Genomic DNA, 13,383 nt, shown 5'->3' on the forward strand with positions numbered 1-13,383 from the left:
CTCCAGTTATTTCCTTTAGATTTCACAGTAACGCTACTGTATATGACTTTACAGTACAATGTTGTAAAATTCACGTCAAAACCTTGTCAAAGTATTACCGTTGAAATCACAGTAGTCAGCGCATTACTGTAAAATCACAATATAGCCACTATAGTACTGTAAATAGTAAAGTAAACTACTGTATTTTTACTTTTTTATCTTATGTTGTATTTAAGTGTTTTGTTTTTTACAGTGAAAACATAAAATACTGTAAAGGGAAGTACAGTACCTTTACTGTAAAAAGAATTCACAGTAACTTGTGAAAACAGTAAAATTGTTGCCAGTATGTTGCTGTAAATTTTACGTTAAATTTGTTACAGTGAATAAAAAAATGTAATTAACGTGGATGGATCCCTAGAACGCCCTTCACAAGTAAAATAAATGATCTGTTCACTACTTTCAATGAATTTGGGTTTTATTAAATTTTACAGCCAAAAAGCGCAGATTGGTTGGTTTGAGTACAGCAACCATATCAATGCACAGAGCTGACCATAAGCTGTAAATGGGCATTAACTGTGGTGAAACACAGATTGAGACGCATATTCTCAATGCACTGTAGACATGTCCAAAGAATGCCTCTAAAACCTGAATAATACCGGAATATCACGTCTTAAACGGAAAATGCTATATTCGGAAAAAGGCCTTGTTCTGAATATTAAAAATGTACATGACTTGTGTAAAATGCTGAATACTGTCATAGTGGGAATGATAGTGGAATATTAGTGTGCATGCATACTGTATCATTGTTGTTGGACTGGAAGTGCCAAATTTCCACATCACACTTGTGTAAGTTGCATTCTGGACCCCGATTGGCTTCCAACCGTGTTATCACAAAACACTGGTCGGACACGTTGTAAACTCGGATTTAAGGTGAGCTCACACAAACTCCTCCATTAGGACCGGATTACTTCAATCCAGTGTGAAGTTTTATTCTTGTCTTGGACTTTTTGCTATTTGCACTCGGACTTGGTCTCGGACTTCTCAACCGAGTCCCGCAACATATGTTTTTATTATCTAAAGTAACTTCCTCTTTCAAAAACAACATTGTTACAGTTATACCATAATACAAAGACTCATCTAAAATGTGAAGCACACTGTGAGACTTAAGTGAAATTGCTTTCCTTAAAATAAATAATGTGGCCTAATTTGAGCCAACAGGGTTGTAACTCTGCACTTGCTTTTTGATAATTACGTATAATAATGGTAAATGATCATCTTAAAAGGTAACTACCATTTCCTGGATTCCTATGTTTTTGTGTTTACATGACTGATGTGAAGAGCAATCTTTGAAATTTGTCCAATATTACGTGAGATTGCTGCAGTCAGTGGCAAAACAAGCTACAATGGAAGTTAATAGGGCAATTGTCCAGCTTGTATTTCTCTTCACAAAAGTGCTCGTTTTGCCGCGGACAGGCTCAGATTATTATTTCTAAGTGTCTGACAACATTATGGAAAGTTGGAAATTGCATTCACTAAACCCACCAGACTCCATGTATCATTTTAGCATAATAAAATACACCTCGCTCAAAGTCGACAGAAAAAACAAAACTGTAAAAAAGGGTAATCTTTTCTTTTTTATTAATTTCTTGTCACTTTGGGTCGTCTTTCCACTTTTCCAACCATCACAACTCTAGTTTTGGTTGAAATAAACCCAAAGATCACTGATTTTCATGTGAAAGTATGTTGGCTCTATACACGCTTAAAGTATAGTTTTTTTAAATGGAGTCTGGTGGGTTTAGCGCAGACAACTTCAGAGCTGTTTCTGGTTAAACTGAAAGATTATGAAAATCCATGCATAACATTATCCAATGTTAACTTTTAGTGAATTGAGGAGAACTCTACAAGGCGCAAATAGGCAAAGAGGGGTAAAATATACATCAAAATGTGTATTTTTAATGTTTTTTTCCAATAGTCTGAAAGCTATGGAAGTAAAACAGCCCAAAAACTCAAAATCTAAAAAATTCTGGTTTTGCTTGTTGTGTCTCCCCTTAAAATAGAAGATACTGTCTCTTGGAAGTAAGGTGTTGAAGAGGTTTTCTTTTTTGTGTCTCGGTCTTGACTAGTCCAGGTCTTGGACTTGTTATGGACTGGACAAAGGTGGTCTTGATTACAGCACTGCTTTATGAATATGAAAACAGCTTTCTACTGTCAAATGCTGCACATATTTCATTCTGCAAAGGTCAACGATCAAAGTAAATATAAAGATAAAGTAACAATAGAAAGAAAATTTGAGTGGAGCGGGGCTTAAAATAAAAGCATTTAACATTTTCATGCAAACCTTTAAAAAGGAAAAAACTATTTACATGTGTATTTTTTACTTTTTTATACTCATTCATCTTATTTAGTTTTTAATCACGTTTCACACTATTAAATTCACAGAATAAACAGATTATGGTAGATGTTAAAGCCATCAAGTCTGTCAAAAACATCCCGTTTTGTATATTTTAAGACAAAAAAAGAAACTAGAAAGATACTAGAAAGAAACAGTGCCTTCTTTAATTCTTCAGTTAGGTTATACTACTCTCTAGTGGTTACCTGGTCCTACTGCAGCAATACATAAGAAGTAAGTAGACATAAAATGAATTCAAAGCCTTGATGTCTTTTTAAGACAGGTCTCCATGTTATCCTCAAATTACAATTATCTTGCTGCCAAAAAATAAATATACATAGAGTTCTACAGACAACCGTGACTGCCCTAAAATGTTTTTTCTTGCCTGTGGAATGACAAATACTTCTTCAAATAAAGAAGTAATCGGAAAATCAAGTGCATTTTCCCTGTTTTCCCTTCAGCCGGAGTTTTAAAAAACCTCCGAAGGTAACGAGTCTGCATTCAGCATCCGGCAGCTTCGCCCATTACCACGTCCTAATGGCTTGCTCAATGGTGCGGTGTGTTCCGTGGGTTCACTGGTCAACCGAGACACACGCCATTAGCCCAAGCAAACGTTGCCTTGCAATGCTACACAAAGCACACCTTATTTGTATCACATTAGCTCTTTGATGTGGCATGGCATATTATATCAACAGCTGCAATTTATCAAACAATTTTAGCACTGATTTGCTTCACTACCATCACCACCACCATCACCACCACCAACACCCGTCTCTATGAGAAGCTGCCGCAGAAAATAAATTAAGCATGTGTCATTGAACATGCTAAATGGCTTGCAACACATAATCATCTAAATAATTACGAGGCTTCCATTAAAGTGAGCTAGATGGATGACACGTGAGGCGTTATGGGAAAACTGGAGGTAATGGTGCAATATTTGATATGGGCGAAAGAGAAGATAGGGTAGGATCAAAAAGAAAAAAAGAAACCAAGGAAATGCAGTTTTCTGTGCGATCACTTCCGCAAGGCTTCTCTATTTTGCCGTTAAAATCGCAGACTCCAAATGCTGTGGGACAATGGGGTGATTAGCCCAATCAGAAAAAGCAGTGAGGGATTGTGGGTAGGCTGTGGCACGGCTCACAGCCGTCTTTTTTGTCCTCCCACATTTCATTAATCAGCAACCTGAGGCCCCCTGAAATCAGTTCAGCAGATTGGCAGCTCGCTCATTTGTTCCCATGTGGCAATCAGAGAGGAAAAGAAATCCATTCACAACCTTTATGCTGTTGTCTGACATTATAAACCATCTCTTTGTATTCTCTTTGTTACTTCTCACTTTCTTTTTTGTGCACCTTCTCTGTAATTTGCTGCTGCAAATATATGTTCCTGACACCAAATGTGACCTCTATTAACCTCAGACAAGGTATTTTTCCGTGCCTGATGGTAACAAAACTGTTAATTTAGTCTGCCGGTTAAAGATAAAAAGAACTAAAACGTAAGGAATGTTCATTTGGTTTTCATAAGCATGGTTGAATACACATGTGCAGCACATTTCCTGCATTAAAGAAACTGAAAAATCTCCACGTATAATATTTAAAGAGCCTCATGCATCAGCCTAAATGATGCAACACATCACGAGACATGCATGACAAGCACAATTATATTCTGTTCTCAGAGAATATTGTTCACAGCTCCCGACTTTTTACACACCATTACCTCACAATGTCTGTCCAGTGTGTACTTTTCATGATCCCACATTAATGTAAAGGATAGAAGAACAAAACCGCAACATAATCTAAGCTGCACTCTTTAAATGAAGAATACGAGAAACACAAACACAGTGTGCAAATGGGTGAAATGCTTACAGTGCTTTATATAGGGTGCAATAATGTGCTTTATTAGCAGTATAATTGTTTTAGGTAACGCTTTAGATGCAGCCGGCAAATTACAGTCTGATTACTTACTATACACACAGTATGTGGCATCGTTAAAGGACTCACAGAGTACACACAAGGACAAACTGTACAGTAGGCGGTAGTATAGGCGGAGTGTGGAGAGAAATGTTCAAAATAAACTTTTTCATCCACCAGCCAAATTCCTAGTGAATATTTAAATTTTACAATAGCCACTCAATAGATTATAATTGAGTTTTTTTTTTATGGATGAGTAGGGCTGGGCTACAACAGAATGGTAAATTCAGGAAATGACATCACTTTAGTGAAATGCAGCCTTTAAAACCATGGAAAGACACCTCTTTTGCCATATTATGATATGACGATATCCAAAGATTTAAGACAATATCTAATCTCATATCAGATTGAAACATCTCTACCAGCCACTTGCATATTTTACCAGCATTTTGCTTGTGGATGGTGCAAATTTTGAACCCTACGACTTGACCACAAATAAAAACAGGATGTGTATGAAGATCTGTGATGAATTAAAAAATGCGTTGTCCAATCCACAAACAAATACCACATTATTTGAACAAATGTGAAACAGATCTACAAATAAATACAAGCCTATTTATAGGTGTCAGTATTCTACATATCCATTTATAACGTCAGTTACTTATCTTGTGAAATTTGCTTTTTTAAGTCTAAAAAATATATTTGTGTACACTGTACAATATGCCCCAAATTATTTTATGCTTTATCATAGAACAGGCATGAGAGCATGTTGAAGTCAATAATAAAACGCCACCTACTGGCTACAGGAAGTAGGTTACCTGAAATGTACACAATCTGGAAATTGTGTGTATTCTCTAGTGCCACATAGTCGGCAAAGGAAGTAAGTAGATATACATATAAATACAGTACATAACAGAAATACTCGGCCGCGTATTCGGGGAGCGAGGGTCCGCTCATCGCTGCTTGCAGCTTTAATTTTTGGTTTTTATTTACAGGTTGTTGGATGTGAGTGCATAGATCACCAGACACGTGTGGATTAAATGTGTGTGCAGAGTTTTCTCTTAAACCATAGACTTAAACAAATGTTGCATTGGTGGAAAACTCCAGCATCCAGCTTTTCAGTGCATTTATATGGAATATTTAAGGTGGGACAGGCCTATTTCCCAAAATTCTTTAACAAAGTATTATACACGGAACGTTCCACTGGCATATGTTGTTAATTTTGGCATCTTCAATTAACTATTTTTGGCATTTCAAGCATGTAGAGTACCTTTCCTGACCCTTATAGACACGCTTCCTGACTACAACTGTCCCTAATACTGTATCTGAAGTCTCTTTTATATGGGTCTTAGTGGTCCCCTAATACTGTATCTGAAGTCTCTTTTATATGGGTCTTAGTGGTCCCCTAATACTGTATCTGAAGTCTCTTTTATATAGGTCTTAGTGGTCCCCTAATACTGTATCTGAAGTCTCTTTTATATAGGTCTTAGTGGTCCCCTAATACTGTATCTGAAGTCTCTTTTATATAGACCTTAGTGGTCCTCTAATACTGTATCGGAAGTCTCTTTCCCAAAATTCAGCCTTGGTGCAGAATTCCAGCCACTAGAGCCAGTCCCACAATGAGCTTTCCTTAGTGTGTGCCTTTTCTGTGTCTGTAGCCATTGAGGAGGAGAAAAGGGGGGGGGTTTGTTCAATTTCTCAAAAGCAAAGCAGGATACCCAGGGCTTGGTTTACACCCATCACCATTTCTAGCCACTGGGGGGCGATAGGCAGGCTGAGGGAACACTGGTTATTCCAGTTGTGGGTCATGACACGTCACAAAATTTGTCAGTAGTACTGAGATGTATTTCCCTCTTTACAAAACATTTTGGGAAAGCATCAATACTGACACTACAAACTACAATATCACCACAATATCAAAACTGAGGTATTTTGTCAAAAATATTGTGATATTTGATTTTTTTTCCCATATCGCCCAGCTCTACCAAAGGCTGACCTCCGCCCTCCCTGGAAGAGCTCTCCAACTCCCGCTGCCTAAACAGAAGGGGGGGGGGGGGGGGGGGGGGGGGGTCAGTCAGGAGTGTGTGTGTGTGTGTGTTTTTAAAGCACTGATCTGGAGCAGCATCTTGAATTTCATTGTTTTAATACACTGTGTTCATGCAATGACACTAAAGCTGGATTTGATTTGATTTATGCTTTTTCAAACTTCTTTGCTCGATAGTAACCACGTGGTTTGGCCATGAGGCAGCAGTTCTCCCCCTGGGATGAATAAATATTGAGCTCCGTCCCTTTCGGACACACCATCTGCTTAAAATTGTCCCCAACAAATGGGACCAACCTGAATGACAACCTCCAGCCAATAAACAGACAATCAATGGCAGTCTATATTGCACAGACCTGCTCAAATTGGGAGCTGATTTCCCCGGGGGATACAGCTAGCAACTGAGCAATGCAATAAGGGACCAGGTTGTTGGTGTCAAATTGCAAGCAGGGAAAGTAATTTGACAGAGATGAGGTCCTCCTTAAGGGACAGAAGACTCCTGGGATTTGAGACTGTACTGTGAGTGGCCTCTGCTGGGAGGGATCGGTTCCAATCAACCTCATAGGTTTCACTAATGCAGGATTATATATAAGGATTGGGCATCGAGAACCGGTTCCAACTTGGAATCGTTTTGAATTTTTATTTTTTATTGCAAATCGCTTGGAAAATTTGGCTTGTGTCCAAAATTGAATTCTCTGCCCTACATATTCAATATGTATACGATACTTTTGTGTGAATAAACAGTATTAGCGTGCATCTTTTCAGACGCAGTAAGCTGTAATCTTCCACGACACTTCCTGAGAGCCTTCTTGCCGTTTGAAGAAATATTTTTAGGTAAAAACTGTAGGAAAAGTTTGTGAAAATGGCGAAAAAAGGCATTAAAATTAGACGGTAAAGGGTGGCCGAATATCACAAACTATTAGCAATTTGTGTAAAAGAAGGTTATTGTTTGGAATCCTATATTGGTTAGTGCTTATACATTCGTTATTATCTGCCCCATACTTGACAGCAGACATTATTATGAACAATTTGTATCATTTCATAATGATTTTACACTTTGATTTTGATTTGATGTTAAGTTTTGCTCCCTTTACAAATGATGTTCACGTTCAATCATCATCAACTGATACTAAGACATAATAACACAACATCTGCAGTTAACCCTCATGTTGTCCTCTGGTCAAATTGATCAGTTTTCCCATATTCATTTTCTTTTTAACTAACTAAAATAACATGATTGATCCCACACAACGCTCTTTGGCAAGTACAAATCTCTTTTTTCCTTCATTTTGGGGTGTCTTATTCAATTTTAAGTGTTTTTGAAATAGTACTGAGTAAAAGTTGACATATTCCAGTCTGTGATTATCCATCAACATCCATTCCTTTAATTTAAGTCTAAATTCCTAAATTCTAAATTAAAATTGCTAATTTCTGCTTTTCTAACTCAAACATTAGGTATAATTATTTGACCATAAATTCCAAAAATAACTGTAAAACTAAAGTAAATAGTGTTGAAAATGTCAGAAAAATGACAAACATTGAAAAAAAGCATCAAAAGTGATGAAAAAAGAAACAAAAACGTAAGAAAAAGTTAAAAACGTCGCTAAAAAGCGTCAACAAAAGTGTTGATTTTCCATTTTGATGGGAAGACAACACAAGGGTTAAGGAGTTAAGGAGTACTTTCCATTTGGGTTATTAATGCCCAGGGTCTGGCAGGTCCGCCTTGGAAAAATTAAACATAAAAGACGTAGAATATGGAGAAAATCAAATATTACGATATTTTTACCAAACATCTCAATATCGCTATGATGTTGTAGGGTTGGCTTGAAAGTTTTGATAAATAATTATCAGTAATGTGGATACAATGACTAAGTGGGTAAAGGCTAATGATAAAATGACTAGCAGGTCTTTTAAGTTCAGAGAATTACATCACATTACTGTATTGTGTCATATTACAATATCCAAACTTTAAGACAATATCTAGCCTCATTTATCGATGTTGATATAATATTGATAAATTGCCCAGCCTTAATAAGAAATGGTTTACAATAAAAGAAAAAGCATCCCACTCATATTAAATCACCTCAGCAATGGCTGCTTAACAACAAACGGAGACAAAAAATAACCAAAGATAAGTACAATAAATATAATAACTCAAACACAAGACTTTCATGCACATGTGCAGAAGTGTGCTAACTTTAAACCCTTGTGTTGTCTTTGCCGTTTTGTACAGTATGTAAAAACAAAATTCAACGTTTTGGTCGCCTTTTTCAACACTTTTGTCCCTTTTTTTGAAGTTTCTGTCGATGTCTTCCTGCGCTTTTTTGACGTTTAAAAAACATTCCCATGTTTTTACCACTTTTCCTGGCAATTTTGAAGATTTCCCCAACATTTTTGTCACTTTTCCGGACGTTTATGCAATGTTTTTCTGTGCTTTTTGACATTTTCTTCCTACATTGTTCAACATAACATTCTAAAACGCCCAAATTCAAAGAAAGTAGTGAACTGATCATCTATTTAACTCCTATGGAACCATCCACGTTTTTTTGTTTTAAAATCTGGTTGAAAGAAACCCACATTTCTGATATAGAAACTTTTTGAAAACGGGTCAATTTGACCCGATGACCACATGAGGGTTAAAAAGGAGCTTTTATAGAGCCTCGGGCCCGAGGAGCTCTACCTGTAGGCTTCCACCAATATAACCCAGATGTCACATTTGCACCCTTTGCTCCTGACAGTCTCTGAACGCACCGTTGAATCTCCCCAACACCAGACCAACAGACATGTACACAATCAGTTCTCTTCATTGCAGCTTATTCAACCATTCTCCTCACTTCCAGGATCATTTTCATTGCCGGCTTCTAGGATGAAGCTAACAGGGTGTAACAGGCAAAGACAAAGGCTTGGTTTCCCATGTGAACACACAGCTCTATTTACTGTACAGGTACCGTTTGAAAACAACTCGGATGGCAACTCGCCAGCCGGTAGAGCTCTGTCTGGGCGGTTTACATCTCGATACATGAGAGATAACACTGGTGTTTCTCACGCCTTTCTAACGTCGCTAGTTTAATTCCTAGCTTAGCAATTCTACCTGTCACTTAATGCTTTAATGGATATTTACAGTGGGCTATAATCATGTAAATGTGCATGCATTATGTTGCTGCTGCAAGGATATAATTGTCCTCAGCTTACTTTGATACTGTTCTCAGATGACACACTGTGCTGTAGCGGGTGGCATACTTTAACAGAACTAGAGCTTTCATGTTATGTGAAGCAAAAAAGCTGACGGCAAAAAAACGAGGCGCACAGACGAAATAAAAAAAATTAAATGAAGACGCTCTACTGGAGTTCCCAGTTGGCAGAGCCATTTCTGCTGTTTCCAGCAACGCCATCCTCTCAGCAGCCCCGTGGAGTGAAAACACATGACTGCTGTTAGCACCGGAGGGGAAGGACGCTCGCTAATGTAAAGCAAGCAATTCCCTTCCCCAGGAGTTAGAGACTAAAAAAAGAAGCACAAGGGGGAAGTTGCATTGAGGATAAGGGAGAACTTTAACATTCTTTTACATTTGTCATTAGGTTCTTTTACTATAACGATGCACACAATATTTTTGACACAATGTTGTACTTCCATGTGTGATGTTTTGTGTTGATTCCTTTTCTTTTCTTTATGATACTGTATTTCCCACTGTTTATTGCTGAGTTAGTGTTTAGTGTTTGCTCAGACAGGAAATCATTCATTTACAATAACAGAAAAAGTTATAGATGCATCATTTCAAGAGTAGCACACGGTAACTTAGTCTTCTTTGGGTGTCTCAAGAGCTAACCGGGAATCACTGTCACAAGCAAAAGCAATAACCTATGTAACATATTCGATTATTTTGGAGCATTTCATGTAACCCAAGGACCTTTACACAAGTACAGAGGGACAAGGGAAAGGAAAATAGTAGGCCAACATAACGCAGAGTAAAAGGACTAAAACATCTGCACTAAATGGAAAGAGGACAATTTAATTTTGGCCACTGACTACAATGAAACAGACATATTACATACTTAAGGGCCAATCAAGGGTGGGTTTTCAATCATTTACAATCCCGTAACTGTCTATCTGGTGAAGGCCGACCAAGTGTGACTCTGATCTCGCCCGTTGTCTTTGACTTTCCCTTTCAGTTCTTTGTTTAATTTCCTTCTTTTCTGTGATGTTCCTGCCCCAGTATCAGCCACCACTACAGCACATAACTTCTAAAATAACATAACAATGCAATTTTGGTCCCTTGTCTTGTGTCTGTGTGTGTGTGTGTGTGTGTGTGTGTCTGTGTCTTTTTTTGCGTGTGTTGTTTTGTCTCCCACCCTCCCTTCCGTCTTTCCTCTGTTGAATTATTATTATTTCTTCTTTTTTTTGCCTCTTGTTGGCCCTGGTATGCATTCCTCATCTCAGTGTATTGTTTGTAACTGTTTGTTTCTAAAACATGTAACAACAAAAAAATTGATTGCGCAAAAAAATACAATTAGACCTGTATAAAGAAATCTCATGCTACCTTTTACCTGGCTCAGCTGACTGGCTACACTAACGCAGGCTTTTTGGTGTTACAAAGAAATCGGTGACCCTTCAGAATGTGTGCTCTGTAGCGCCGTCTACCTGCTGCAGATCATTTCATGACTAAATTGGACAGGTAACTTATGATCATCAGATGGAACGATACACAGTTTTAGAAACATTAAAAAGTTGCATATAGTCACTTTAACCCTTGTGTTGTCTTCCCGTCAAAAGTGGAAAATCAACACTTTTTATGACGCTTTTTATCAATGTTTTTAACTTGTTCTTACGTTTCAGCCACATTTTTTAACACCTTTGACACGTTTTTGACATTTTTAACACTACGTAACACTAGCTTATTAACTTTAGTTTTAAAGTTATTTTTGGAATTTATGGTCACTAAATGTCATTTATAGGAAATTATATCTAATGTTTGAGTAAGAAAAGCAGAAATAAGGAAGTATTTAGACTAAACTAAAGGAATGGATGTTGATGAATAATCACAGACTGGAATATGTCAACTTTTAATCAATACTATTTCAAAAACACTTAAATTTTTTTTTTCAAATGCTATAAAATTGAAGATGACACCCCAAAATGTATGAAAGATAATGAAAGGAACCTTCCTCTCAGCAAGGAAAATATATATTGGGAGTTGAGGAAATAGGCTCCATGACACACAAATAAATGATATCTGGTGATTACGCAATCATCCCACCACCTAGAAATTACTTCTCCGATGCATAGTTGATATTTCCAACATAGTGTTTTTCACAATTTATTTGACTGGCAACAAGTGTTTGCAACAATCCTGATATTTAAGTTATTAGTTATTGCAAAGCTGAACGACTCTGATGTGCCTCTACGACTGATTTCCAGTGATGATTTAGGTAGATATACTTCATAGAAGCATATATAAAAATGTCCGTCTATGCAGACAGGATGGGAATCCCAGCCTCAACATCAGTATAGATATACTGACACTTCCCTGTGTATGTACAAAGCCCAGGGATGAATGTAATGTGAAATATTATACAAAGGAAAAAATAGATGATGTCATTTGATAGTGCAATACTTTAGTCAATGTCTTTTTTATTTTATATTTGTATTAATTCTTTTGTTTTATTTTAGTGTTTGGATGTCTGTGAACAATTATCTGCACATATTATAAAAATACAGTGAATAACAAGGTTGTAGAACATGCTCTATTTCTATTTCAGACCCTAAGGTTATATATAACACATTTGAATGTAGTCCGTCATGAAGCAAAGTGGGCCGGTCTAGGGCTTGAAACTCTGAAAGCCCTGTATCCATGTATGAGTATGACTTCCTCTAGATATTCCGGTGGAATAATAAAGCCAGGTGTACTGTGGTAGGCCCTCTGCCTGATTAAGACATGCTGGACAAACTATTCCCATTATCAGAGAAATAAAAGCAACCATGGTTATAGTACTCAAGTCAAAGGATGGCATTGAAATAAAGTTATGACACTCCAGGTGTACTGAATTTCACTTTTCCGAATTGGAATCTGAGGAAAAAGTAAATGATTTTACCACTAGTTTTCTTGTTTCAAAGAATGTCTTCATGTGCCCATGACCACCTGGAAAGTTGTTGATACTTTTTGTCATCAAAGTGATCATGGAAACTGGGTTTAAGATGACACTAATACAGATAAAACCTGAATAGAAACCAGTTTGAAACAAGTATAATGTCATGATGAGGACTTGAGAACTACAAAATAGGCTTCCACATCTGGGCAGCTATGGCTCAGGGGTCACAGTAAGTCGCCTGCCAATCAGAAGGTTGGTACTTCGATCCCTGCCCCTCTAGTTCCTGCCTGTACATACTCATATTGTGTTTGCAGAAAACTATCTTGGGAGAGGTAAAACCCTGAACATACTATTTCAGTGTAATTCTAGAAAATAGTGTATTTGCCGTTGGTTCACCCCAAGTTAAATGTCTTTGTGCCTGTAATTTGTCCTTCCCTCCACTGGATGGAGACAGTGAGACCACATCTAAATTGAATACGGATATCCTAATTTATTTATTTATTTGTCATTAAATTTCAGAAAGGTGTCAAGCTGTGTTTTCGAACTACATCTATGGGTGCAGACTGGAAAATGGTAAGTGAAGAGGATATATTTTCTGATACATGGGGGCAACCTGCATCAGAAAATTGTTGGAGAATTACTATAATTATTATTGGTAGTATTTTTATGAAGCACTTGTCTATGATTAATTGGTAAGGGTTCCATCAGACTGTGATAATTACTCTATTTTGTGTATTAATTCATTTTGAGCCACTACTGTTACATTATTATACAGGCTGCTGATGTAACAGTATGGCTCCTACATTGTAGCATTGTTTCTCTCTGGAACCTTTACGTCTAACTTGTTGCAGTGTATTGTAGCCTTCGAACTGCTTCCATTACTGATAATTAGGAGTAATTTAGTAAAATAAACTTAGTTTAGGTGGGTTAACCCCTCAACAACATATTTGTCCCTGAAAACTGCGTTAAATACCGGCATCCTC

At 37.3% G+C, this 13,383-nt stretch overlaps 1 long non-coding RNA gene across 1 annotated transcript; it reads right to left on the reverse strand.

The window, feature by feature from the left end:
• Nucleotides 1-527: 527 nt before the first annotated feature.
• Nucleotides 528-8,283, reverse strand: LOC117937923. Its single transcript, XR_004655284.1, has 3 exons — nucleotides 8,273-8,283; nucleotides 5,073-5,075; nucleotides 528-687 (listed from the first exon to the last, which is right to left on the reverse strand). It is a non-coding gene; the product is annotated as an uncharacterized LOC117937923 (long non-coding RNA).
• Nucleotides 8,284-13,383: the final 5,100 nt, after the last annotated feature.

The sequence above is a fragment of the Etheostoma cragini genome, chromosome 22 (genome assembly GCF_013103735.1).
Source record: "Etheostoma cragini isolate CJK2018 chromosome 22, CSU_Ecrag_1.0, whole genome shotgun sequence".
In the NCBI taxonomy this organism is placed as follows: Eukaryota; Metazoa; Chordata; class Actinopteri; order Perciformes; family Percidae; genus Etheostoma; species Etheostoma cragini.